The following is a 6000-nucleotide window of genomic DNA, read 5'->3' as shown; positions in this document are numbered from 1 at the left end:
TCTTGAGATTCATAGGCTTGAATTCGAGGTCATTTGATGATTTTGGTGTTAGTCAAGGTGTTTTGATGAGTGGAACGAGGTTGAATAATGTTTAGGATGCGTTGGTGCTTTTGGTTGAGGTCTCGGGGGCCTCGGGTGTGTTTCGGGTGAGTTTTGAGCGAGTACGGACACCCCGGAACTTAGAAAAATGGAGGGAGCAGCAGTTTTTGCGCAGAACGTGCTCCTTTTCGCGCTGGCCTAGTGCTGGCCGCGTCAAACTGGCCACGACCGCGGTCATGAAGACAGCAGGTTGCTGGTCCTACTTCGGAAACTCATATCTTTTGATCCACAAGGAATTTTGAGGTGATTCAAAAACGAAAGTTGTAGCCCTTTGTGTATAGTTTCCAGAAAGGTAAAGATATTGTAATTTGGACATCTGTAGGGAAAGGTATGGCCAAAATACTAAAGCTTGTCCCTGCAAAGCAAGACCTGCGCGGCCGCGGTCGTTTTTGCACGGACCCCGCTGGTTTTGCGCGGACCGCGGTCATTTTTGTGCGATCAGCGGTGTCAGAATCCGAGGGGTACTCTATAAATACGAGGTTTTGGGTTTTATTTGATATTTTGACCTAGAGAGCTCGGATTTTGGCGATTTTTCGAACGTTTTTCAAGAAATTGGTCGGGGTAAGTGATTCTAACTCAGATTTTGTTAGAGTACATGAATCTATCACTGAATTCATCATTTAATTCGTGATTTGAGATGGAATTTGGGAAGAAAATTGTGGAACCTTTAAAAAATATAAAATGATGATTTGAAGGACCAAATGGTATCAGAATTGGATAATTTTGGTATGGTTAGACTCATGAGGGAATGAGGATTCTGAAAATGTAAATTTTACCCGATTCCGAGACGTGGGCCCGGGGCTCGGGTTTTGCTAATTTCGAAATTTTTGATATTTTTCGAATATTTTCGCTTGGGCTTTGTTCCCTTAGCATATTGTGACGTATTCGTTCTGATTTTGAATGAATTCGACGCGCGTGGAGGCCAATTCAAGGGGCACAGGCGTCGTGAGCTAGAGAATTAGCCAGTTCAAGGTGAGTAATGGTTGTAAATGATGTTCTGAGGGTTTGAAACCCCGGATTTCACGTTGTAGTGCTATATTGAGGCAAGATACGCGCTGGGTGATGAGCGCGGGGTTTTCACTACTGGGGATTTTGACTTGGTCCATCCTGATTGATGATTTTACCGAATATTTGACTAAAATTCATTTGTTACCATCATGATTTGGGCTGATTGCCATAATTGAGCTTCGTGCCAACTATTTGGACCCTTCGGGGATTTTTATCACTATTTCTTTACTGCTTGACTTATTATTTGAAATCAGTCTTGTTGATATCTACTATTTTACAAACTCAGTCACTTTTACACAGATTTGAAACTTAAATGATATTTCTACATCATGTTTTGGGCTGATAACTAATGTTTTACTAATGCCCAAGGGGCTTATGATGATTTCTGGACTGAGTGAGGCCAAGGGCCATATGTGAGGATATGCTGAGTGATATGAGGCAAGGGCCTGAGATACTATTTATGCCATGCGGTGGCTTGAGTGATGTAAGGATATGTTGAGTGATGAAGCCACGAGGTGGCTTGATATAGCGTTTGGGCCGTAAGGGGCCCCTCCGGAGTCTGCACACCCACAGTGAGCGCGGGTACCCATGTGATTTGAAACAGTGGTAACAATGACACTGTTTGATGAAAGGTTGGTCAGGTAACAATGGTTGACCATTATGCTGAGTGATTGTGAGGTAGCCCGCGGGGCTGATACTGTATTGAGAGTGAGCCCGAGGGGCTGAAACTATGCTGAGCGATTGATATTGTGCCCGAGGGGCGGATTTCTACTTGTTAATTACCTGTTAAATTACCTGTTTTACTTGTTTTAAAAAGGAATATCATTTGATTTCTTCACTGATTTACTGCTTTAAGTGATTTTACTGCTTGATATGGAATTGCTTTGTGCCTTTACGTGTTTTCATACTTTCAGCCATTATTTGTAATTATTACTCACTGAGTCGGAGTACTCACATTACTCCCTGCACCATGTGTGCAGATTCAGGTATAGCAGAGTCTGCACCTGAGCGTTGATTCCTTCAGGCTAGGGAGTGATTTGGAGTTATGAGGTAGTTGTTGACGTCCGCAGCCCCTTGACTCTCTTATCCTCTATCATTTATGTTTTCTTCAAACTGTTGTATCAGATTTCGTACTTTGTAGACCTATAGTAGATTCTGTAGTAGCTCATGACTTGTGACACCCCGGTTTAGGCTGTGTCGGGATGATTCCGGCTGTTATCATCATTAAATTCCGCAATTTATGAGCATTATATTATATGTTATTATTGTTTATGATGATTAACTGTTTTAAAGAGGTGTTCCGTTTTGGTCTGGCTGGCCTTGTCTTCACGAGAGGCGCCATCACGACCGGGTTCGGGGATCGGGTCGTGACAAGTTGGTATCAGAGCCTAGGTTACTTAGGTCTCACGAGTCATGAGCAGGTTTAGTAGAGTCTCGCGGATCGGTACAGAGACATCTGTATTTATCCTCGAGAGGTTGCAGAACCTTTAGGAAAAATTTCATATTCTTAAAACTCTTGTCGTGCGAACTTGTTGGTCCGAGTACTAAATTTCTGATATTCCATTCTCTCACAGATTGTGAGGACGTGAGCTACCAGATGAGGTGGACGACCACCAGTGCCACCCACTGAGGCCACTAGAGGCCGTGGACGCGGTCGTGGACGTGGCAGGGGCAGAGCAGCGAGGGCAGCACCTGTTGATGCATCGGCTACCCCGGCTCTGGATCAGGCTCCCGCTAAGGATGCTCCAGCAGCACCAGTTCAGGCACCAGCTATGCCTATTGTGGTTCCGGGTCTTCAGGAGGCCTTGGCATAGATCTTATCAGTTTGCACTGGCCTGGCTCAAGCAGTTTCAGCCACTACAGCAGTAGCTACTTCACAAGCCGGGGGAGGCAATCAGACCCCCGCTGCTCGCACACCTGAGCAGGTAGTGCAGGGACTACAGACACCGGGGGCACCTCCAGCTCAGCCGGTTGCACCAGATCAGGAGTTTATTATGCCAGTTATGCCGGATGATAAGCAGCGTCATCTTGAGAGGTTTGGTAGACTCTAGCCTCCGTCATTCAGTGGTGCCGAGAGCGAGGATGCCTAGGGTTTTCTGGATAAGTGTCAGCGGATGCTCCGTATAGCACGGATTCTTGAGACTAGTGGTGTGGAATTTACCACCTTTCAGTTTACTAGGGCTGACTTCACATGGTGGGAGGCATATGAGAGGCGTAGGCCTGTTGGAGCAGCGCCCCTTACTTGGCAGAAGTTCTCTACTCTCTTCTTAGAGAAGTATGTGCCGCAGTCCCGCAGAGAGGAGCTGCGTAGACAGTTTGAGTGGTTGCGACAGGGGGATATGACTGTGTCACAGTATGAGTCGAGGTTTTCTGAGTTGGCTCATCATGCCATTTGGATGGTTCCGACAGATCGTGAGAGGATCAGGAGATTTGTTGATGGCCTTAACTATCACCTCCGTATTCTTATGACCCGAGAGAGGGTGTTGGGTGCTACGTTCGAGGAGGTGGTCGATATCGCTCGCGAGATTGAGACGGTTCGCCATCAGGATCAAGAGGAGAGGGAGGCCAAGAAGCCTCGAGGATTTGGCAGTTATAGTGGTGCTTCTTCGAGGGGCCAGTTTCAGCATGGTAGAGGTCGTTCTTTCAGGCATTCTCAGCCAGTCCGCCCAGAGTATCGCGGGGCATCTTCGGGTCATGGTCATCATGGATCTCAACGGGGCCAGTCATCACTCAGTGCCCTTCCAGCCCAGAGTTCATCTCGTGCCCCGTAAGCTCAGGGTTCTTCTATGCTGAGTGCATCAGCTGGTCACTCCGGTGTGAGGGGTTCCCTTCAGTCCCCTTCTCCAGCACCTGGGAGTTGTTATGAGTGAGGAGAGTTTAGACATGTGTGGAGGCAGTGTCCTCGTTCCATAGCTAGTTCATATCAACAGAGGGGTCAGCCCTCGACTACTACTCCACTTACCTCACCACCCGCCTAGCCAGCTAGGGGTGGAGGTCATGCAGCTAGGGGTCATCCTAGAGGGGGAGGTCGATCAGGGGGCGGTCAGGCCCGTTTCTATGCACTTCCTGGTAGGCCAGATGCTATTGCTTCAGATGCTGTCATTACAGGTATTGTTTCAGTCTGCCACAGAGGTACCTCTGTATTATTTGATCCTAGTTCCACCTTTTCTTATGTGTCATCATACTTTGCTCGTTATTTGGGTATGCCCCGTTATTTTCTTGCTTTACCTATTTATGTATCTACCCAGTGGGCGATACTATTGTGGTAAACCATGTGTACCGGTCATGTGTGGTGACTATTGGGGGTCTGGAGACCCGAGTGAATCTATTGCTATTGAGCATGGTGGATTTTGATGTCATTTTGGGCATGGATTGGCTATTTCGGTGTCATGCTATTCTAGACTGTCATGCTAAGACAGTCACTTTGACTATGCCGGGTGTACCGCGGATCGAGTGGCGTGGTGTGACTGATTATATCCCTAGTAGAGTGATCTCATTCTTGAAGGTCCAGCGTATGGTTGGGAAGGGTTTCCTTTCATATCTAGCATTTGTGAGAGATGTTGGAGCTGAGACTCCTAGTATTGATTCTGTCCCAATTGTGAGGGATTTTCCCGATGTTTTTCCTGCAGACCTACTAGGGATGCCACCGGACAGGGATATTGATTTTGGTATTGACCTAGTGCCGGGCACTCAGAACATTTCTATTTCTCCATATCGTATGGCACCAATAGAGTTGAAGGAATTGATACAACAGCTTCAGGAACTCCTAGATAAGGGGTTCATTCGGCCTAATGTGTCCCCTTAGGGTGCACCGATTTTGTTTGTGAAGAAGAAGGATGGCACGATGAGAATGTGCATTGATTATAGGCAATTGAACAAAGTAACAATTAAGAACAAGTATCCTTTACCTCGCATTGATGATTTATTTGATCAGCTTCAGGGAGTGAGGGTGTTCTCCAAGATTGATCTCCGTTCAGGTTATCACCAGTTGAAGATCAAGGATTCAGATATTCTTAAGACCGCTTTCAGGACTAGATATGGTCATTATGAGTTTCTTGTTATGTCCTTCGGTCTAACTAATGCCCCAGTAGCATTCATGCATTTGATGAACAGTGTATTTCGGCCTTATCTGGATTCGTTCGTTATTGTATTCATTGATGATATCCTGGTGTACTCACGTAGTCAGGAGGAGCACGCGGAGTATTTGAGAGTTGTGTTACAGAGACTGAGGGAGGAGAAGCTTTATGCAAAATTCTCCAAGTGTGAGTTTTGGCTCAGTTTTGTGGCTGTCTTGGGGCACGTGGTGTCCAGCGAGGGTATACAGGTTGATCCGAAGAAGATAGAGGCGGTCCAGAGTTGGCCCAGACCATTCTCAACCACAGAGATTTGTAGCTTTCTTGGGTTAGCAGGCTATTATCGTTGGTTTGTTCAGGGATTTTCCTCCATTGCATCGCCCTTGACCAAGTTGACTCAGAAGGGTGCTCCATTCGTATGGTCGGACGAGTGTGAGGAGAGCTTTCAGAAGCTCAAGACAGCCTTGACCACAGCTCCAGTGCTGGTTTTACCATCAGCTTCAGGTTTATATATGTGTATTGTGATGCTTCAAGAGTTGGGATTAGTTGTGTGTTGATGTAGGAGGGTAGAGTTATTGCTTATGCTTCTCGGCAGTTGAAGCCCCATGAGAAGAACTACCCCATTCATGATTTGGAGTTGGCTGCCATAGTTCACGCATTGAAGATTTGGAGGCATTACTTGTATGGCGTATCTTGTGAGGTGTTCACTGATCATCACAGTCTTCAGCATTTGTTCAAGCAAAAGGATCTTAATTTGAGGCAGCGGAGATGGTTGGAGTTGCTTAAGGATTATGATATCACTATATTGTACCATCCGGGA

This window comes from Nicotiana sylvestris, chromosome 11, assembly GCF_000393655.2.
Source record: "Nicotiana sylvestris chromosome 11, ASM39365v2, whole genome shotgun sequence".
Taxonomy (NCBI): Eukaryota; Viridiplantae; Streptophyta; class Magnoliopsida; order Solanales; family Solanaceae; genus Nicotiana; species Nicotiana sylvestris.
This window is presented reverse-complemented; position numbering follows the sequence as displayed.